The 25,089-nt window shown below is 46.0% G+C and overlaps 1 protein-coding gene across 1 annotated transcript in view; it reads right to left on the bottom strand.

Annotated features, from left to right (window-relative positions):
- Nucleotides 1–25,089, bottom strand: part of dtd1 (D-aminoacyl-tRNA deacylase 1) — a 240,760-nt gene that overhangs the window by 115,369 nt on the left and 100,302 nt on the right. The gene's annotated exons all lie outside the window — the stretch shown is intronic.

Genomic DNA, 25,089 nt, shown 5'->3' with positions numbered 1-25,089 from the left:
CGGACCTGCGCTGCATTATAAACCTGGACCTGCGCTGCATTATACACCTGGTCCCACGCTGTATTGTATACCTGGTCCCTCGATGCATTATAAACCTGGACCCTCGCTGCATTATACACCCGGACCCTTACTGCATTATACACCCGGACCCTCGCTGCATTATAAACCTGGTCCCTCGCTGCATTATAAACCTGGTCCCTCACTGCATTATAAACCTGGACCCTCACTGCATTATAAACCCGGACCCTCGCTGCATTATAAACCTGGACCCACACTGCATTATACACCCGGACCCTCACTGCATTATACACCCGGACCCTCGCTGCATTATAAACGTGGTCCCTCGCTGCATTATAAACCTGGACCTGCGCTGCATTATAAACCTGGACTTGCGCTGCATTATACACCTGGTCCCTCGCTGTATTGTATACCTGGTCCCTCGATGCATTATAAACCTGGACCTGCGCTGCATTATAACCCTGGAGCCACACTGAATTATAAGCCCGGACCCTCACTGCATTATAAACCTGGTCCCTCGCTGCATTTTCAACCTGGACCCTCGCTGCATTATAAACCTGGAGCAACACTGCATTATAAACCCGGACCCTCACTACATTATAAACCTGGTCTATCGCTGCATTATAAACCCGGACCCTCACTGCATTATAAACCTGGTCCCTCGCTGCATTATACACCCGGACCCTCACTGCATTATAAACATGGTCCCTCGCTGCATTATACACCCGGACACGCACTGCATTATAAACCTGGTCCCTCGCTGCATAATAAACCTGGACCCATACTGCGTTATACACTCGGACCCTCACTGCATTATACACCCGGACCCTCGCTGCATTATAAACCTGGTCCCTCGCTGCATTATAAACTTGGTCCCTCACTGCATTATAAACACGGACCCTCACTGCATTATACACCCGGACCCTCACTGCATTATAAACCTGGTCCCTCGTTGCATTATAAACCTGGACCACTGCACTATAAACCAGGACCCACACTGCATTATACACCCAGAACCTCACTGCATTATACACCCGGACCCTCGCTGCATTATAAACGTGGTCCCTCGCTGCATTATAAACCTGGACCTGCGCTGAATTATAAAGCTGGACGTGCGCTGCATTATACACCTGGTCCCTCGCTGTATTGTATACCTGGTCCCTCGCTGCATTATAAACCTGGACATGCGCTGCATTATAAACCTGGAGCCACACTGAATTATAAAGCCAGACCCTCACTGCATTATAAACCTGGTCCCTCGCTGCATTATAAACCTGGACCCTCGATGCATTATAAACCTGGTCCCTCGCTGCGTTATAAACCTGGTCCCTCGCTGCAGTATAAACCTGGTCCCACACTGCATTATAAACCCGGACCCTCGCTGCATTATAAACCCGGTCCCTCGCTACATTATAAACCCGGACCCTCAATGCATTATAAACCTGGACCCTCGCTGCATTATAAACCTGGTCCCACATTGCACTATAAACCTGGACCCTCACTGCATTATAAACCTGGACCCTCACTGCATTAGAAATTCGGACCCTCACTTCCTTTTACACCCGGACCCTCACTGCATTATACACCCGGACCCTCGCTGCATTATAAACCTGGTCCCTCGCTGCATTATAAACCTGGACCTGCGCTGCATTATAAACCTGGACCCTCGCTGCATTATAAACCTGGACCCTCGCTGCATTATAAACCTGGACCCTCGCTGCATTATAATCCTGGACCCTCACTGCATTATAAACCTGGTCCCACACTGCACTATAAACCTGGACCCTCACTGCATTAAAAACCTGGACCCTCACTGCATTATACACCCGGACCCTCACTTCATTATACACCCGGACCCTCACTGCATTATACACCCGGACCCTCGCTGCATTATAAACCTGGTCCCTCGCTGCATTATAAACCTGGACCTGCGCTGCATTATAAACCTGGACCGTCGCTGCATGATAAACCTGGTCCCTCACTGCATTACAAACCTGGTCCCTCGCTGCATTATAAACCTGGTCCCTCGCTGCATTATAAACCCGGACCCTCACTGCATTATACACCCGGACACGCACTGCATTATAAACCTGGTCCCTCGCTGCATAATAAACCTGGACCAATACTGCGTTATACACCCGGACCCTCACTGCATTATACACCCTGACCCTCGCTGCATTATAAACCTGGTCCCTCGCTGCATTATAAACCTGGTCCCTCGCTGCATTATAAACCTGGTCCCTCACTGCATTATAAACCTGGTCCCTCGCTGCATTATAAACCTGGACCCTCACTGCATTATACACCCGGACCCTCACTGCATTATAAACCTGGTCCCTCGTTGCATTATAAACCTGGACCCATACTGCACTATAAACCAGGACCCACACTGCATTATACACCCGGAACCTCACTGCATTATACACCCGGACACTCGCTGCATTATAAACGTGGTCCCTCGCTGCATTATAAACCTGGACCTGCGCTGCATTATAAAGCTGGACTTGCGCTGCATTATACACCTGGTCCCTCGCTGTATTGTATACCTGGTCCCTCGCTGCATTATAAACCTGGAGCCACACTGAATTATAAAGCCAGACCCTCACTGCATTATAAACCTGGTCCCTCGCTGCATTATAAACCTGGAGGCACACTGCATTATAAACCCGGACCCTCACTGCATTATAAACCTGGTCCATCGCTGCATTATAAACCTGGACCCTCACTGCATTATAAACCTGGTCCCTCGCTGCATTATAAACCTGGTCCCTCGCTGCAGTATAAACCTGGTCCCACACTGCATTATAAACCCGGACCCTCGCTGCATTATAAACCTGGTCCCTCGCTACATTATACACCCGGACCCTCGCTGCATTATAAACCCGGACCCTCGCTGCATTATAAACCTGATCCCACACTGCACTATAAACCTGCACCCTCACTGCATTATAAACCCGGACCCTCGCTGCATTATAAACCTGGTCCCTCGCTGCATTATAAACCCGGAACTTCACTGCATTATAAACCTGGTCCCACACTGCATTATAAACCTGGACCCACACTGCATTATAAACCTGGACCCACACTGCATTATAAACCTGGACCCACACTGCATTATACACCCGGACCCTCACTGCATTATAAACCTGGTCCCTCGCTGCATTATAAACCTGGACCCTCACTGCATTATAAACCTGGACCCTCACTGCATTATAAACCTGGACCGGCGCTGCATTAGAAACCTGGACCCTCACTGCATGATAAACCCGGACCCTCACTGCATTATAAACCTGGTCCCTCGCTGCATTATAAACACGGACCCTCACTGCATTATAAACCTGGTCCCTCGCTGCATTATAAACCTAGTCCCACACTGCATTATAAACCTGGTCCCTCGCTGCAGGATAAGCCTTGTCCCACACTGCATTATAAACCCGGACCCTCGCTGCATTATAAACCTGGTCCCTCGCTGCATTCTAAACCCGGAACTTCACTGCATTATAAACCTGGTCCCTCGCTGCATTATAAACCTGGTCCCACACTGCACTATAAACCTGGACCCTCACTGCATTATAAACCTGGACCCTCACTGCATTAGAAACTCGGACCCTCACTGCATGATACACCTGGACCCTCACTGCATTATAAACCTGGATCCTCGCTGCATTATAAACCTGGTCCCACACTGCACTATAAACCTGGACCTTCACTGCATTAAAAACCTGGTCCCACACTGCACTATAAACCTGGACCGTCGCTGCACTATAAACCTGGACCCACACTGCACTATAAACCTGGACCCTCACTGCATTATAAACCTGGACCCTCGCTGCATTATAAACCCGGACCCTCACTGCATTATAAACCTGGTCCCACACTGCACTATAAACCTGGACACACACCGCATTAGAAACCCGGAACCTCACTGCATTATACTCCCGGACCCTCACTGCATTATACACCCTTACCCTCGCTACATTATAAACCTGGACCCTCGCTGCATTATAAACGTGGTCCCACACAGCCTTATAAACCTGGTCCCTCACTGCATTATAAAACTGGACCTTCACTGCATTATAAACCCGGACCTTCACTGCATTATAAACCTGGACCCTCACTGCATTATACAGCCGGAACCTCGCTGCATTATAAACCTGGTCACTCGCTGCATTATAAACCTGGACCCACACTGCATTATAAACCTGGACCCTCACTGCATTATATACCTGGACCTGCGCTGCATTAGAAACCTGGACCCACACTGCATTATAAACCTGGACCTGCGCTGCATTAGAAACCTGGACCCACACTGCATTATAAACCCGGACCCTCACTGCATTATAAACCTGGTCCCTCGCTGCATTATAAACCCGGACCCTCGCTGCATTATAAACCTGGTCCCTCGCTGCATTATAAACCTGGTCCCTCGCTGCAGTATAAACCTGGTCCCACACTGCATTATAAACCTGGACCCTCGCTGCATTATAAACCTGGTGCCTCGCTGCATTATACACCCGGACCCTCGCTGCATTATAAACCTGGTCCCTCGCTGCATTATAACCTGGACCTGCGCTGCATTATAAACCTGGACCGTCGCTGCATGATCAACCTGGTCCCACACTGCATTATAAACCTGGTCCCACACTGCATTATAAACCTGGACCCACACTGCATTATACACCTGGACCCACACTGCATTATAAACCTGGTCCCTCGCTGCATTCTAAACCTGGTCCCACACTAAACTATAAACCTGGACCCTCACGGCATTATAAACCTGGACCTTCACAGCATTATAAACCTGGACCCTCACTGCATTATACAGCCGGACCCTCGCTGCATTATAAACCTGGTCTTTCACTGCATTATAAACCTGGACCTTCACTGCATTATAAACCTGGACCCTCACTGCATTATAAACCCGGACCCACACTGCATTATAAACCTGGACCCTCACTGCAGTATAAACCTGGACCCTCACTGCAGTATAAACCTGGACCCTCACTGCATTATAAACCTGGACCCACATTGCATTATAAACCTGGACCCACACTGCATTATAAACCTGGACCCTCACTGCATTATAAACCTGGACCCACATTGCATTATAAACCTGGACCCTCACTGCATTATACACCCGGACCCTCACTGCATTATAAACCTGGACCCACACTGCATTATAAACCCGGACCCTCACTGCATTATAAACCTGGACCCTCACTGCATTATAAACCTGGACTTTCACTGCATTATAAACCTGGACCCTCACTGCATTATAAACCTGGACTTTCACTGCATTATAAATCTGGACTTTCACTGCATTATAAACCCGGACCCTCACTGCATTATAAACCTGGACCCTCACTGCATTATACACCCGGACCCTCGCTGCATTATAAACCTGGTCCCTCGCTGCAGTATAAACCTGGTCCCACACTGCATTATAAACCTGGACCCTCGCTGCATTATAAACCTGGTCCCTCGCTGCATTATACACCCGGACCCTCGCTGCATTATAAACCTGGTCCCTCGCTGCATTATAACCTGGACCTGCGCTGCATTATAAACCTGGACCGTCGCTGCATGATCAACCTGGTCCCACACTGCATTATAAACCTGGTCCCTCACTGCACTATAAACCTGGTCCCACACTGCATTATAAACCTGGTCCCACACTGCACTATAAACCTGGACCCACACTGCATTATAAACCTGGTCCCTCGCTGCATTCTAAACCTGGTCCCACACTGCACTATAAACCTGGACCCTCACGGCATTATAAACCTGGACCTTCACTGCATTATAAACCTGGACCCTCACTGCATTATAAAGCCGGACCCTCGCTGCATTATAAACCTGGACCCTCACTGCATTATAAACCTAGACCCACACTGCATTATAAACCCGGACCTGCGCTGCATTATAAACCTGGACCCACACTGCATGAGAAACCTGGACCCTCACTGCAGTATAAACCTGGACCCTCACTGCATTATAAACCTGGACCCACATTGCATTATAAACCCGGACCTGCGCTGTATTATAAACCTGGACCCACACTGCATAATAAACCTGGACCCTCACTGCAGTATAAATCTGGACCCTCACTGCATTATAAACCCGGACCTGCGCTGTATTAAAAACCTGGACCCACACTGCATTATAAACCTGGACCCTCACTGCAGTATAAACCTGGACCCTCACTGCATTATAAACCTGGACCCACATTGCATTATAAACCTGGACCCACACTGCATTATAAACCTGGACCCTCATTGCATTCTAAACCTGGACCCACATTGCATTATAAACCTGGATCCTCACTGCATTATAAACCTGGACCCACACTGCATTATAAACCTGGACCCTCACTGCATTATAAACCTGGACCCACACTGCATTATAAACTTGGACCCTCACTGCATTATAAACCTGGACCCTCACTGCATTATACACGCGGACCCTCACTGCATTATAAACCTGGACCCTCACTGCATTATACACCCGGACCCTCACTGCATTATAAACCTGGACCCTCACTGCATTATCAACCTGGACCCACACTGCATTATAAACCCGGACCCTCACTGCATTATAAACCTGGACCCTCACTGCATTATAAACCTGGACTTTCACTGCATTATAAACCTGGACCCTCACTGCATTATAAACCTGGACCCACACTGCATTATAAATCTGGACTTTCACTGCATTATAAACCTGGATCTTCACTGCATTATAAACCTGGACCCTCACTGCATTATACACCCGGACCCTCGCTGCATTATAAACCTGGACCCTCACTGCATTATAAACCTAGACCCACTCTGCATTATAAACCTGGACACTCACTGCATTATAAACCTAGACCCTCACTGCATTATAAACCTGGACCTGCGCTGCATTAGAAACCTGGACCCATACTGCATTATTAACATGGACCCTCACTGCATTATAAACCTGGACCCTCACTGCATTATAAACCTGGACCTGCGCTGCATTATACACCCGGACCCTCACTGCATTATAAACCTGGACCCACACTGCATTATAAACCTGGACCCACACTGCATTATAAACCTGGACCCTCACTGCATTATAAACCTGGACCCTCACTGCATTATAAACATGGACCCTCACTGCATTATAAACCTGGACCCTCACTGCATTATAAACCTGGACCCTCACTGCATTATAAACATGGACCCTCACTGCATTATAAACCTGGACCCTCACTGCATTATACACCTGGACCCTCACTGCATTATAAACCTGGACCCTCACTGCATTATCAACCTGGACCCACACTGCATTATAAACCCGGACCCTCACTGCATTATAAACCTGGACTTTCACTGCATTATAAATCTGGACTTTCACTGCATTATATACCTGGATCTTCACTGCATTATAAACCTGGACCCTCACTGCATTATACACCCGGACCCTCGCTGCATTATAAACCTGGACCCTCACTGCATTATAAACCTAGACCCACACTGCATTATAAACCTGGACACTCACTGCATTATAAACCTAGACCCTCACTGCATTATAAACCTGGACCTACGCTGCATTAGAAACCTGGACCCACACTGCATTATAAACATGGACCCTCACTGCATTATAAACCTGGACCCTCACTGCATTATAAACCTGGACCACATTGCATTATAAACCTGGACACTCACTGCATTATAAACCTGGACCCACAATGCATTATAAACCTGGACCCTCACTGCATTATAAACCTGGACCCACACTGCATTATAAACCTGGACCCTCACTGCATTATAAACCTGGACCCTCACTGCATTATAAACCTGGACCCTCACTGCATTATAAACCTGGACCTGCGCTGCATTATAAACCTGGACCCACACTGCATTATAAACCTGGACCCTCACTGCATTATAAACCTGGACCTGCGCTGCATTATAAACCTGGACCCACACTGCATTATAAACTTGGACCCACACTGCATTATAAACCTGGACCCACACTGCATTATAAACCTGGACCCACACTGCATTATAAACCTGGACACTCACTGCATTTTCAACCTAGACCCTCACTGCATTATAAACCAGGACCCTCACTGCATTACAAACCTGGACCCACACTTCGTTGTAAACCTGGACCCACACTGCATTATAAACCTGGACCCTCACTGCATTATAAACCTGGACCCACACTGCATTATAAACCTGGACCCTCACTGCATTATAAACCTGGACCCACACTGCATTATAAACCTGGACCCTCACTGCATTATAAACCTGGACCCTCACTGCATTATAAACCTGGACCCTCGCTGCATTATAAACCTGGAGCCACACTGCATTATAAACCTGGACTCTTGCTGCATTATAAACCTGGACTTTCACTGCATTATAAACCTGGACCCTCACTGCATTATAAACCTGGACCCACACTGCATTATAAACCTGCACCTCGCTGCATTATAAACCTGGACCCTCACTGCATTATAAACCTGGACCCACACTGCATTATAAACCTGGACCCTCACTGCATTATAAACCTGGACCCACACTGCATTATAAACCTGCACCTCGCTGCATTATAAACCTGGACCCTCACTGCATTATAAACCTGGACCTACACTGCATTATAAACCCGGACCTTCACTGCATTATTAACCTGGACCCTCACTGCATTATACAGCCGGAACCTCGCTGCATTATAAACCTGGTCACTCGCTGCATTATAAACCTGGACCCACACTGCATTATAAACCTGGCCCTCACTGCATTATATACCTGGACCTGCGCTGCATTAGAAACCTGGACCCACACTGCATTATAAACCTGGACCTGCGCTGCATTAGAAACCTGGGCCCACACTGCATTATAAACCCAGACCCTCACTGCATTATAAACCTGGTCCCTCGCTGCATTATAAACCCGGACCCTCGCTGCATTATAAACCTGGTCCCTCGCTGCATTATAAACCTGGTCCCTCGCTGCAGTATAAACCTGGTCCCACACTGCATTATAAACCTGGACCCTCGCTGCATTATAAACCTGGTCCCTCGCTGCATTATACACCCGGACCCTCGCTGCATTATAAACCTGGTCCCTCGCTGCATTATAAACCTGGACCGTCGCTGCATGATCAACCTGGTCCCACACTGCATTATAACCCTGGACCCTCACTGCATTATAAACCTGGACCCTCGCTGCATTATAAACCTGGTCCCTCGCTGCATTATAACCTGGACCTGCGCTGCATTATAAACCTGGACCGTCGCTGCATGATCAACCTGGTCCCACACTGCATTATAACCCTGGACCCTCACTGCATTATAAACCTGGACCCTCACTGCATTATAAACCTGGACCTGCGCTGCATTATAAACCTGGACCCACACTGCATTATAAACCTGGACCCTCACTGCATTATAAACCTGGACACTCACTGCATTTTCAACCTAGACCCTCACTGCATTATAAACCAGGACCCTCACTGCATTATAAACCTGGACCCACACTTCATTGTAAACCTGGACCCACACTGCATTATAAACCTGGACCCTCACTGCATTATAAACCTGGACCCACACTGCATTATAAACCTGGACCCTCACTGCATTATAAACCTGGACCCACACTGCATTATAAACCTGGACCCTCACTGCATTATAAACTTGGACCCTCGCTGCATTATAAACCTGGAGCCACACTGCATTATAAACCTGGACTCTTGCTGCATTATAAACCTGGACCCACACTGCATTATAAACCTGGACCCTCACTGCATTATAAACCTGGACCCACACTGCATTATAAACCTGCACCTCGCTGCATTATAAACCTGGACCCTCACTGCATTATAAACCTGGACCCACACTGCATTATAAACCTGGACCCTCACTGCATTATAAACCTGGACCCACACTGCATTATAAACCTGCACCTTGCTGCATTATAAACCTGGACCCTCACTGCATTATAAACCTGGACACACACTGCATTATAAACCCGGACCTTCACTGCATTATAAACCTGGACCCTCACTGCATTATACAGCCGGAGCCTCGCTGCATTATAAACCTGGTCACTCGCTGCATTATAAACCTGGACCCACACTGCATTATAAACCTGGCCCTCACTGCATTATATACCTGGACCTGCGCTGCATTAGAAACCTGGACCCACACTGCATTATAAACCTGGACCTGCGCTGCATTAGAAACCTGGACCCACACTGCATTATAAACCCGGACCCTCACTGCATTATAAACCTGGTCCCTCGCTGCATTATAAACCTGGACCCTCGCTGCATTATAAACCTGGTCCCTCGCTGCATTATAAACCTGGTCCCTCGCTGCAGTATAAACCCGGACCCTCACTGCATTATAAACCTGATCCCTCGCTGCATTATAAACCTGGTCCCTCGCTGCAGTATAAACCAGGTCCCACACTGCATTATAAACCCGGACCCTCACTGCATTATAAACCTGGTCCCTCGCTGCATTATAAACCCGGACCCTCACTGCATTATAAACCTGGACCCTCACTGCATTATATACCTGGTCCCACACTGCAGTATAAACCTGGACCCTCACTGCATTATAAACCTGGACCCTCACTGCATTATAAACCTGGACCTACACTGCATTATAAACCCGGACCTTCACTGCATTATTAACCTGGACCCTCACTGCATTATACAGCCGGAACCTCGCTGCATTATAAACCTGGTCACTCGCTGCATTATAAACCTGGACCCACACTGCATTATAAACCTGGCCCTCACTGCATTATATACCTGGACCTGCGCTGCATTAGAAACCTGGACCCACACTGCATTATAAACCTGGACCTGCGCTGCATTAGAAACCTGGGCCCACACTGCATTATAAACCCAGACCCTCACTGCATTATAAACCTGGTCCCTCGCTGCATTATAAACCCGGACCCTCGCTGCATTATAAACCTGGTCCCTCGCTGCATTATAAACCTGGTCCCTCGCTGCAGTATAAACCTGGTCCCACACTGCATTATAAACCTGGACCCTCGCTGCATTATAAACCTGGTCCCTCGCTGCATTATACACCCGGACCCTCGCTGCATTATAAACCTGGTCCCTCGCTGCATTATAACCTGGACCTGCGCTGCATTATAAACCTGGACCGTCGCTGCATGATCAACCTGGTCCCACACTGCATTATAACCCTGGACCCTCACTGCATTATAAACCTGGACCCTCACTGCATTATAAACCTGGACCTGCGCTGCATTATAAACCTGGACCCACACTGCATTATAAACCTGGACCCTCACTGCATTATAAACCTGGACACTCACTGCATTTTCAACCTAGACCCTCACTGCATTATAAACCAGGACCCTCACTGCATTATAAACCTGGACCCACACTTCATTGTAAACCTGGACCCACACTGCATTATAAACCTGGACCCTCACTGCATTATAAACCTGGACCCACACTGCATTATAAACCTGGACCCTCACTGCATTATAAACCTGGACCCACACTGCATTATAAACCTGGACCCTCACTGCATTATAAACTTGGACCCTCGCTGCATTATAAACCTGGAGCCACACTGCATTATAAACCTGGACTCTTGCTGCATTATAAACCTGGACCCACACTGCATTATAAACCTGGACCCTCACTGCATTATAAACCTGGACCCACACTGCATTATAAACCTGCACCTCGCTGCATTATAAACCTGGACCCTCACTGCATTATAAACCTGGACCCACACTGCATTATAAACCTGGACCCTCACTGCATTATAAACCTGGACCCACACTGCATTATAAACCTGCACCTTGCTGCATTATAAACCTGGACCCTCACTGCATTATAAACCTGGACACACACTGCATTATAAACCCGGACCTTCACTGCATTATAAACCTGGACCCTCACTGCATTATACAGCCGGAGCCTCGCTGCATTATAAACCTGGTCACTCGCTGCATTATAAACCTGGACCCACACTGCATTATAAACCTGGCCCTCACTGCATTATATACCTGGACCTGCGCTGCATTAGAAACCTGGACCCACACTGCATTATAAACCTGGACCTGCGCTGCATTAGAAACCTGGACCCACACTGCATTATAAACCCGGACCCTCACTGCATTATAAACCTGGTCCCTCGCTGCATTATAAACCTGGACCCTCGCTGCATTATAAACCTGGTCCCTCGCTGCATTATAAACCTGGTCCCTCGCTGCAGTATAAACCCGGACCCTCACTGCATTATAAACCTGATCCCTCGCTGCATTATAAACCTGGTCCCTCGCTGCAGTATAAACCAGGTCCCACACTGCATTATAAACCCGGACCCTCACTGCATTATAAACCTGGTCCCTCGCTGCATTATAAACCCGGACCCTCACTGCATTATAAACCTGGACCCTCACTGCATTATATACCTGGTCCCACACTGCAGTATAAACCTGGACCCTCACTGCATTATAAACCTGGACCCTCACTGCATTATAAACCTGGACCCACATTGCATTATAAACCTGGACCCACACTGCATTATAAACCTGGACCCTCACTGCATTATAAACCTGGACCCACATTGCATTATAAACCTGGACCCTCACTGTATTATAAACCTGGACCCACACTGCATTATAAACCTGGACACTCACTGCATTATAAACCTGGACCCTCACTGCAGTATAAACCTGGACCCTCACTGCATTATAAACCTGGACCCACATTGCATTATAAACCTGGACCCACACTGCATTATAAACCTGGACCCTCACTGCATTATAAACCTGGACCCACATTGCATTATAAACCTGGACCCTCACTGCATTATAAACCTGGACCCACACTGCATTATAAACCTGGACCCTCACTGCATTATAAACCTGGACCCTCACTGCATTATACACCCGGACCCTCACTGCATTATAAACCTGGACCCTCACTGCATTATACACCCGGACCCTCACTGCATTATAAACCTGGACCCACACTGCATTATAAACCCGGACCCTCACTGCATTATAAACCTGGACCCTCACTGCATTATAAACCTGGACTTTCACTGCATTATAAACCTGGACCCTCACTGCATTATAAACCTGGACTTTCACTGCATTATAAATCTGGACTTTCACTGCATTATAAACCCGGACCCTCACTGCATTATAAACCTGGACCCACATTGCATTATAAACCTGGACCCTCACTGTATTATAAACCTGGACCCTCACTGCATTATAAACCTGGACCCACATTGCATTATAAACCTGGACCCTCACTGTATTATAAACCTGGACCCACACTGCATTATAAACCTGGACACTCACTGCATTATAAACCTGGACCCTCACTGCAGTATAAACCTGGACCCTCACTGCATTATAAACCTGGACCCACATTGCATTATAAACCTGGACCCACACTGCATTATAAACCTGGACCCTCACTGCATTATAAACCTGGACCCACATTGCATTATAAACCTGGACCCTCACTGCATTATAAACCTGGACCCACACTGCATTATAAACCTGGACCCTCACTGCATTATAAACCTGGACCCTCACTGCATTATACACCCGGACCCTCACTGCATTATAAACCTGGACCCTCACTGCATTATACACCCGGACCCTCACTGCATTATAAACCTGGACCCACACTGCATTATAAACCCGGACCCTCACTGCATTATAAACCTGGACCCTCACTGCATTATAAACCTGGACTTTCACTGCATTATAAACCTGGACCCTCACTGCATTATAAACCTGGACTTTCACTGCATTATAAATCTGGACTTTCACTGCATTATAAACCCGGACCCTCACTGCATTATAAACCTGGACCCTCACTGCATTATACACCCGGACCCTCGCTGCATTATAAACCTGGTCCCTCGCTGCAGTATAAACCTGGTCCCACACTGCATTATAAACCTGGACCCTCGCTGCATTATAAATCTGGTCCCTCGCTGCATTATACACCCGGACCCTCGCTGCATTATAAACCTGGTCCCTCGCTGCATTATAACCTGGACCTGCGCTGCATTATAAACCTGGACCGTCGCTGCATGATCAACCTGGTCCCACACTGCATTATAAACCTGGTCCCTCACTGCACTATAAACCTGGTCCCACACTGCATTATAAACCTGGTCCCACACTGCACTATAAACCTGGACCCACACTGCATTATAAACCTGGTCCCTCGCTGCATTCTAAACCTGGTCCCACACTGCACTATAAACGTGGACCCTCACGGCATTATAAACCTGGACCTTCACTGCATTATAAACCTGGACCCTCACTGCATTATAAAGCCGGACCCTCGCTGCATTATAAACCTGGACCCTCACTGCATTATAAACCTAGACCCACACTGAATTATAAACCCGGACCTGCGCTGCATTATAAACCTGGACCCACACTGCATTATAAACCTGGACCCTCACTGCAGTATAAACCTGGACCCTCACTGCATTATAAACCTGGACCCACATTGCATTATAAACCCGGACCTGCGCTGTATTATAAACCTGGACCCACACTGCATTATAAACCTGGACCCTCACTGCAGTATAAATCTGGACCCTCACTGCATTATAAACCCGGACCTGCGCTGTATTAAAAACCTGGACCCACACTGCATTATAAACCTGGACCCTCACTGCAGTATAAACCTGGACCCTCACTGCATTATAAACCTGGACCCACATTGCATTATAAACCTGGACCCACATTGCATTATAAACCTGGACCCTCATTGCATTCTAAACCTGGACCCACATTGCATTATAAACCTGGATCCTCACTGCATTATAAACCTGGACCCACACTGCATTATAAACCTGGACCCTCACTGCATTATAAACCTGGACCCACACTGCATTATAAACTTGGACCCTCACTGCATTATAAACCTGGACCCTCACTGCATTATACACGCGGACCCTCACTGCATTATAAACCTGGACCCTCACTGCATTATACACCCGGACCCTCACTGCATTATAAACCTGGACCCACATTGCATTATAAACCTGGACCCTCACTGCATTATAAACCTGGACCCACACTGCATTATAAACTTGGACCCACACTGCATTATAAACCTGGACCCACACTGCATTATAAACTTGGACCCTCACTGCATTATAAACCTGGACCCTCACTGCATTATACACCCGGACCCTCACTGCATTATAAACCTGGACCCTCACTGCATTATACACCCGGACCCTCACTGCATTATAAACCTGGACCCTCACTGCATTATCAACCTGGACCCACACTGCATTATAAACCCGGACCCTCACTGCATTATAAACCTGGACCCTCACTGCATTATAAACCAGGACTTTCACTGCATTATAAACCTGGACCCTCACTGCATTATAAACCTGGACCCACACTGCATTATAAATCTGGACTTTCACTGCATTATAAACCTGGATCTTCACTGCATTATAAACCTGGACCCTCACTGCATTATACACCCGGACCCTCGCTGCATTATAAACCTGGACCCTCACTGCATTATAAACCTAGACCCACACTGCATTATAAACCTGGACACTCACTGCATTATAAACCTAGACCCTCACTGCATTATAAACCTGGACCTGCGCTGCATTAGAAACCTGGACCCATACTGCATTATAAACATGGACCCTCACTGCATTATAAACCTGGACCCTCACTGCATTATAAACCTGGACCTGCGCTGCATTATACACCCGGACCCTCACTGCATTATAAATCCTGGACCCTCACTGCATTATCAACCTGGAACCACACTGCATTATAAACCTGGACCCTCACTGCATTATAAACCTGGACCCTCACTGCATTATAAACCTGGACCCTCACTGCATTATCAACCTGGACCCACACTGCAATATAAACTCGGACCCTCACTGCATTATAAACCTGGACCCTCACTGCATTATAAACCTGGATCCTCACTGCATTATAAACCTGGACCCTCACTGCATTATCAACCTGGACCCACACTGCATTATAAACTCGGACCCTCACTGCATTATAAACCTGGACCCTCACTGCATTATAAACCTGGACTTTCACTGCATTATAAACCTGGACCCTCACTGCATTATAAACCTGGACTTTCACTGCATTATAAATCTGGACTTTCACTGCATTATATACCTGGATCTTCACTGCATTATAAACCTGGACCCTCACTGCATTATAAATCTGGACTTTCACTGCATTATATACCTGGATCTTCACTGCATTATAAACCTGGACCCTCACTGCATTATACACCCGGACCCTCGTTGCATTATAAACCTGGACCGTCACTGCATTATAAACCTCGACCCACACTGCATTATAAACCTGGACTTTCACTGCATTATAAACCTGGACCCTCACTGCATTATAAACCTGGACTTTCACTGCATTATAAATCTGGACTTTCACTGCATTATATACCTGGATCTTCACTGCATTATAAACCTGGACTTTCACTGCATTATAAATCTGCACTTTCACTGCATTATATACCTGGATCTTCACTGCATTATAAACCTGGACCCTCACTGCATTATACACCCGGACCCTCGCTGCATTATAAACCTGGACCCTCACTGCATTATAAACCTAGACCCACACTGCATTATAAACCCGGACCCTCACTGCATTATAAACATGGTCCCTCACTGCATTATAAACCTGGACCCTCACTGCATTATAAACCTGGACCACATTGCATTATAAACCTGGACCCTCACTGCATTATAAACCTGGACCCACACTGCATTATAAACATGGTCCCTCACTGCATTATAAACCTGGACCCTCACTGCATTATAAACCTGGACCACATTGCATTATAAACCTGGACCCTCACTGCATTATAAACCTGGACCCTCACTGCATTATAAACCTGGACCCACACTGCATTATAAACCTGGACCTGCGCTGCATTATAAACCTGGACCCACACTGCATTATAAACCTGGACCCTCACTGCATTATAAACCTGGACCTGTGCTGCATTATAAACCTGGACCCACACTGCATTATAAACCTGGACCTGCGCTGCATTATAAACCTGGACCCTCACTGCATTATAAACCTGGACCCTCACTGCATTATAAACCTGGACCTGTGCTGCATTATAAACCTGGACCCACACTGCATTATAAACTTGGACCCACACTGCATTATAAACCTGGACCCTCACTGCATTATAAACCTGGACCCACACTGCATTATAAACCTGGACCCTCACTGCATTATAAACCTGGACCTGCGCTGCATTATAAACCTGGACCCACACTGCATTATAAACCTGGTCCCTCACTGCATTATAAACCTGGACCCACACTGCATTATAAACCTGGTCCCTCACTGCATTATAAACCTGGACCCACACTGCATTATAAACCTGGACACTCACTGCATTTTCAACCTAGACCCTCACTGCATTATAAACCTGGACCCACACTGCATTACAAACCAGGACCCTCACTGCATTATAAACCTGGACCCACACTTCATTATAAACCTGGACGCACACTGCATTATAAACCTGGACTCTCACTGCATTATAAACCTGGACCCACACTGCATTATAAACCTGGACCCACACTGCATTATAAACCTGGACTCTCACTGCATTATAAACCTGGACCCTCACTGCAGTATAAACCTGGACCCTCACTGCATTATAAACCTGGACCCACACTGCATTATAAACCTGGACCCTCACTGCATTATAAACCTGGACCCTCGCTGCATTATAAACCTCGACCCTTGCTGCATTATAAACGTGGACCCACACTGCATTATAAACCTGGACCCTCACTGCATTATAAACCTGGAACCACACTGCATTATAAACCTACACGTCGCTGCATTATAAACCTGGACCCACACTGCATTATAAACCTGGACCCTCACTGCATTATAAACCTGGTCCCTCGCTGCATTATAAACCTGGACCCACACTGCATTATAAACCTGGACCCTCACTGCATTATAAACCTGGACCTGCGCTGCATTATAAACCTGGACCCACACTGCATTATAAACCTGGTCCCACACTGCATTATAAACCTGGACCCTCGCTGCATTATAAACCTGGACCCACACTGCATTATAAACCTGGACCCTCACTGCATTATAAACCTGGACCCACACTGCATTATAAACCTGGACCCTCACTGCATTATAAACCTGGACATGCGCTGCATTATAAACCTGGACCCACACTGCATTATAAACTTGGACCCACACTGCATTATAAACCTGGACCCACACTGCATTATAAACCTGGACACTCACTGCATTATAAACCTAGACCCTCACTGCATTATAAACCTGGACTTGCGATGCATTATAAACCTGGACCCACACTGCATTATAAACCTGTACCCTCACTGCATTATAAACCTGGACCCACACTGCATTATAAACCTGGACACTCACTGCATTATAAACCTAGACCCTCACTGCATTATAAACCTGGACCTGCGCTTCATTATAAACCTGGACCCTCGCTGCATTATAAACCTGGACCCTCACTGCATTATAAACCTGGACAGACACTGCATTATAAACCTGGACCCTCACTGCATTATAAACCTGGTCCCTCGCTGCATTTTAAACCTGGACAGACACTGCATTATAAACCTGGACAGACACTGCATTATAAACCTGGACCCTCACTGCATTATAAACCTGGGCCCACATTGCATTATAAACCTGGACCCTCACTGCATTATAAACCTGGTCCCTCGCTGCATTATAAACCTGGACAGACACTGCATTATAAACCTGGACAGACACTGCATTATAAACCTGGACCCTCACTGCATTATAAACCTGGGCCCACATTGCATTATAAACCTGGACCCTCACTGCATTATAAACCTGGGCCCACATTGCATTATAAACCTGGTCCCTCACTGCATTATAAACCTGGTCCCTCACTGTATTATAAACCTGGTCCCTCGCTGCATTATAAACCTGGACAGACACTGCATTATAAACCTGGACAGACACTGCATTATAAACCTGGGCCCACATTGCATTATAAACCTGGTCCCTCACTGTATTATAAACCTGGACCCACACTGCATTATAAACCCGGACCCTCGCTGCATTATAAACCTGGACCCACACTGCATTATAAACCTGGACCCACACTGCATTATAAACCTGGACCCACACTGCATTATAAACTTGGGTATCGCTCTAAGGCTGTGGAGCGTGTGGTGCTGAAAAAGCACAGCAGGTCAGGCAATATCTAAGCAACAGGAGAATCGATGTTTTGGTTATAAGCTCTTCATCAGGAATCACATTCTCCTTGTTGATTTTAATCCAGCACCACACTCTCAAATCTGTTCTCCAGCATCTGCAGTCCTCAATTCCTCCTGTTGCTCTGAAGCTACCAAATCGGTGCTGTCACTTTCTCATCTCCTACTCATTGAAGTTTCATTACGTTATACCTTCCAACCAACCTGTTCCCAGTGCTCATCATGAATCTCCATTGCTTTAAGTTTGACTGAGGACCTTTCGTGATGGCATTTTGTCAAGTGCCTTTTTGAAGCCTTGAATAGATCTCTTCAGGGTCTGAAAACCTGCAGCTCAGGAGCCACTTGTTACTCGTCAGCACCACATTTGCAACTCCTACCCTTTTCCAATCAGATCACATTTACATGAAAATAGCTTTTAAAAAAGTCAAGAGAAGTGAGGACCATGTTTATATTGTGACATTAAAGGTGAGTCAGTGTGTTGCACTTTACTGTTTCAAATGAGGATTTTAATGAAAATCGTCATCATGCTCCACATAAACCCATTCATTTGTTTGAGTCACCTCTTATAATTAAATGGTTATCGATAATGCTGGTTTTCTCAGTTATAACCAGCATTGTTTCCAGTATAAGTAAAAGGCAAAACTATTCTGAAAATGTTATGAAAAGCTTTTCTTTTTACACTATGAGATTCAAAAGTAGAAAAACAATCACTTAGTTCTGTACTCAACAACTCAAACTCCAGTGCTGTTTGTAAGAGAATTCCAAAGGTTATTTCCCCTCTGAGAATAAGAACTGCTCCTCATCTTTCTTAGCACTGGGTGAAATTCTTATTTTGAAGCTATCCTCCTAGTTGTGAATTCTGAGGACACATCCACTCTGTCTTGCTACATCCCCCCCCCCCCCCAGAATCTTATATATTTCCATAAGATCGTCTCTTGTTTCCTAAACTCCAAACTATAGGCCCAACCTGCTTCAAATTTACCCCGACAAAAGACAGCATAAATCCAATCAAATTCAATAAGACTAGGACCAATCTGACTACAGCGGAGCCTCGATTATCCGGCATTCGATTGTCCGAATTTCGGATTATCTGAACAAGATCCGAAGGTCCCAATGCTTGGCCAAACTGTGTTGTCCAGCATTCGATTAGCCTAACATTCGATTATCCGAACAAAATACTTCGTGCCCGGATCGTTCGGATAATCGAGGTTCCTCTGTACTCCATTTTCCCACCTATCCCAGATGAGTCATAGTCATATATCACGTCAGGCCCTTCAGCCCATTGAGACTGGTGCCAACCTATACCACTTTTCTTACCAACAATCTAACTATCACTTAACTTAAAATTAATCAAGGATTCTGCTCCCACCACTAAATTCCAAATGCTCATGACCCTGTGAGAAAAAATCTTGTAATTTCATTCCAAAATGGGTGATCCTTTATTTTTTAAAAATTGACATTATCTTCTGATTTCTCCCAGAAAAGCAAACATCCTTTCCACAGTTACCCTGTCAAACTTCCTCTGGACCTTGTATTCTTCAGTCAAATCACCTCTTATGATTCTAAACTCCAGTGGATTGCAGAGTTCCTTCCAATAATGGGTGAATCAGATGGTGTTTAGCACTGACAATGGATTCATAGTCATCATTAGACTCTTGAAAATAGACGTTTCAAATCCAGTGACCTTTGGCTGAACGGATACACAATCTGTGGATAGAAGCCCAGCTGAGCTATCATGTCCTCTTAAGACAACCCACTCATTCCAGGTATTAGTCTGGTAAAGCTTGTCTGAACAGCTTCCAACACACATACATCCTTCTGTTAAATAAGGAGACCGAAACTGTGCATAAGGAGAAAGTGAGGACTGCAGATGCTGGAGATCAAAGTCGAGGGTGTGTTGCCGGAAAAGCACAGCAGGTCAGGCAGCATCCAAGGAGCAGGATTTTTTCCTGATGAAAGGCTTATGCCCGAAATATCGATTCTCCTGCTCCTTGTATGGTACCTGAACTGCTGTGCTTTTCCAGGACCACACTCGCTACATTGTCACACCAACCCTCTGTATAACTGAAGCATAACTTCACTATTTTTATATTCAATTCTCCTCATAATACACAGCAACATTTTATTTGCTTTCCTATTTATTTGCTGAGACTTCATACTAATCTGACATGATTTATATACTAGAACACTACCCAATGCGTTCCCCAGCACTCTACAACGAGTAGCATCCATTCCCCAGTGATTTCAGATTTCTCACACCCAGGTTTGGATTTCTATTCCAAGTCGGTTATTTTACCTTGTTTAATTCTCTGGCAGGACAGGATTTACTGTTTATCCCTTGTCAACACTTCGGACCAGGCAACTATTCAGAAAGTTCAACATGTGCTTGATTATTCTATATTAGCCCCAATATGTTTCACTCTATAGTGCAATCTAGACCCAATGGAATGGTTCTATGGCCATTAGAATGGTGTATAAATATAGGGAAATCTTACTATAATGATACAGCACAATGATGAAACAACACCTTTTTCTTTATTCACTCATGGGATGTGGGCAATGCTGGCTGGAGGACAGAGGACAGTTAAGAGTCAACCATATTGCTATTGGTCTGGAGTCATAGGGAGATCAGACTGGGTAAGGACTGGCAGATTTTCTTCCATAAAGGATGAGTGAACCAGATGGTTTTTACCACTGATAATGGATTCATGATCATCATTAGATTCTTAATTCCAGATTTTCATTGAATTCAAATTCCACCACCTGCCGTGACAGGATTCAACCTAGGTCCCCAGAACATCAAACACTGCGTTCTGAAGGGTCACTGGACTCAAAACATTGACTGATTTCTCTCCCCAGACCTGCTGAGTTTCTCCAACAATTCCCGTTTGTGTTTCGAGAGAACATTTACCGAGGTCTCTGGATTAACAGTCTGGTGACAATACCACTAAGCTCCCCTAAGTACTGGAGCACTCAGTACAGTTTTGGTGTCCTTATTTAAGGAGGGGCATACATGCCTTAGACATGACTCGGAGAAGTTTCACCAGGTTGATTCCTGGGCTGAAGGGGTTGTCTTATGAGGAAAGGAACAACTGGTTAACCACACATTCATTCAAGTTGAAAAGAATTATCTTATTGAAATATTTCAGGATTCCAAGGAGACTTGACAAGTTGGAAGTTGACAGGATGCTTCCCATCCCTCATGGATGAAAGTCAAACTAGAATCATAGAACCCCCTACAGTGCATAATGTGGCCATTCAGCCCACTGAGTCTGCATTGACCCTCTGAAGAGTATCCCACACAGACCCATTCCCTCACCCTATCCCCAACCCTATATTTCCCATGGTAAACCCACCTAACTACACATCCCTGGACACTATCGAAAAGTTAACTTAGCCAATTCACCTGACCTGCACATCTTTGGACTGTAGGAGGAAACCCACACAGACACAAGGAGAACAGGGGGAAACTCTAAACAGACACTCAGCTGAGTGTGGAATTGAACCCACGTCGTTGGTGCTGAGAGGCAGCAGTGCCTACCACTGAGCCACCATGCCACCTGGGAGAACAGGCTGAAGAATGTCTTCTCTCTGAGGATTATTATTATAAGACCATAAGACCATAAGACATAGGAGGGGAAGTAAGGCCATTCGGCCCCAAACAAGCAACAGGGGGGTCTGCGTCATTGAATATCTTCAAAGCCAAGTTCGTCAGATTGACAAGAGAGTCAAGGCTTTTGGGAAATACGCGGGAAAGTGGATTGAAGACACAATCACATCTTTCATCATCTTACTGAATGGCGGAAAAGGGTCGAGGGCCGAGTGGTCTACCCTGATTTCCTGAGTTGTTTTAAGGATTCACTGTTCGTTGGATGCACTGCAATGAACATGTTTAATTACTTTCAGTGATACACAAAATAATTTTAATATTAATGGATTGCCACGTAGTAAATTGAAGAGATTGACTGGCATTCTGTTTTCACAAGGTCACTGTCACTGAAAGTAATGAATTCCACACTGCAACGAGATTCCCAGTAATCGCTGCATTGTTTGTCAGGAATTAATGTAAAAGTTAAGCTGCCAACCTCAAAGGAAGTTAATGAAATGACTCCACAAGGTGCCAATTGGGAAGGTCATGTCGAGGCTTAAGATGAAACTGTTATACCCAGAGGATGCCGGGGAGTTCTCTTACAAACGTAAGGTCCTTCTCCTTTTCCAAGATTATCAAGAGCACACTTTCTATTTTTGGAGACATCTAATATTATTAAGTTTTCTCCATCAAAGAAGATGGGCCATTTCAGTGTCAAGGGGCAGGGTCACGGCAGGTTATTTGAAGCAAACATTAGACTCTCATGCCTGTTCCACCACTTCGCAAATGGAACCTCTCGACAGCTTCAAGGAATCCAGGGGTTAAGTGATCAGAAACATTTTGCGCTTGAACAGTGAGACCAAAAGCCAAGAGAGATAGATTGATTGATAGCTTGATTGATTTATTGTTGCCACATGCACTGAGACACAGTGAAGAGCGCTGTTTTGCATGCCATACACCATACAAAGTCCATCAGGGTAACAGAATAGAGGGAGAAAGTGAGGACTGCAGATGCTGGAGAACAGAGTCGTGAAGTGTGGTGCTGGAAAAGCACAGCAGGTCAGGCAGCATCCGAGGAGCAGGAGAGTTAACACTCCTAACTTTCAAGTATAAGCTCTTCATCTGGAATGAGGATAGAGTGCAAGATACAGTGTTACAGCCACAGAGAGAGTGAGACAGAGAGAGAGAGAGACAGAGAAAGAGAGAGAGAGAGAAAGAGAGAGAGAGGAAGGGAGGGGGATGGAGAGAGAGAGAGGAAGGGAGGGGGAGGGAGAGAGAGAGAGAATAGAGAGAGAAAGAGAGAGAAGAGAGTGTGTGTGTGAAAGAGAGAGAGAGAGAGAGATCAGAATCAACATTTGAGAGGTCCATTCCAAAGTCTGACAACAGCAGGGAAGAAGCTGCTCTTGAATCTATTTGTAGGCATATTCAAACTTTTATGTCTTGGAAGAGGGTGGAAAAGATTATAAATTGGATGGGAGGGGTTTTGATTATTTGGTTGCTTTCCCGAGACAATGAGAATATAGATGGAGTCGATGGATGGAAGGCTGGTTTGTGTGATGGACTGGACTGTGTTCACTATATTCTCTGCAATTTCTTGCAGTCTTAGGAAGAGTAGTTGCCATTCCAAGCTGCGATGCATCCACATAGGTGGCTTTCCTTAGCCTCCTGAGGAAGTAGGGATGATGTTCTACTTTCTTGACCATCACATCAACACAGGTGGACCAGGACAGATTGTTGGTGACCATCATGCCCAGGAACTTGACGCTCTCCACCATTTCCACCTTAGCACCATTGATGCAGACAGGGACATTCCCTCCACTCCATTTCCTGAGATGGCTGTGCAGGACATTCTGAGGCTGGCAGGAATCCACACTTGAGTAGGGATCTGGGCCTAGTACAGCAGGAGTATCACTGCTTCCCAATTGACTGTCATTATAACAGCACAGCAACAAGATAAAAGTAAACCTGCCAGATTCATTCCGTCATACGCAGTAATTTGCAAAAGTGCAAAGAATGAGCACCCATTTAGCTTACAGTCAGAATATTGAGTCCAAATAAAAGCATTCAATATGTCAGCAACTGTATGTCAACATAACCTAAGACTAATGAAACCAGTCAAACATACCCTGATTGCAGATAAGATCAAACTAAGCAGATATTAACTATTCCAATGCCA

Source organism: Chiloscyllium plagiosum, unplaced genomic scaffold (genome assembly GCF_037043375.1).
Source record: "Chiloscyllium plagiosum isolate Xiang-an unplaced genomic scaffold, Cpla_swu_hap1 HiC_scaffold_10, whole genome shotgun sequence".
In the NCBI taxonomy this organism is placed as follows: domain Eukaryota; kingdom Metazoa; phylum Chordata; class Chondrichthyes; order Orectolobiformes; family Hemiscylliidae; genus Chiloscyllium; species Chiloscyllium plagiosum.
Note: the sequence above shows the minus strand (reverse complement) of the source record. Positions and strands in the feature narration are given on the sequence as shown.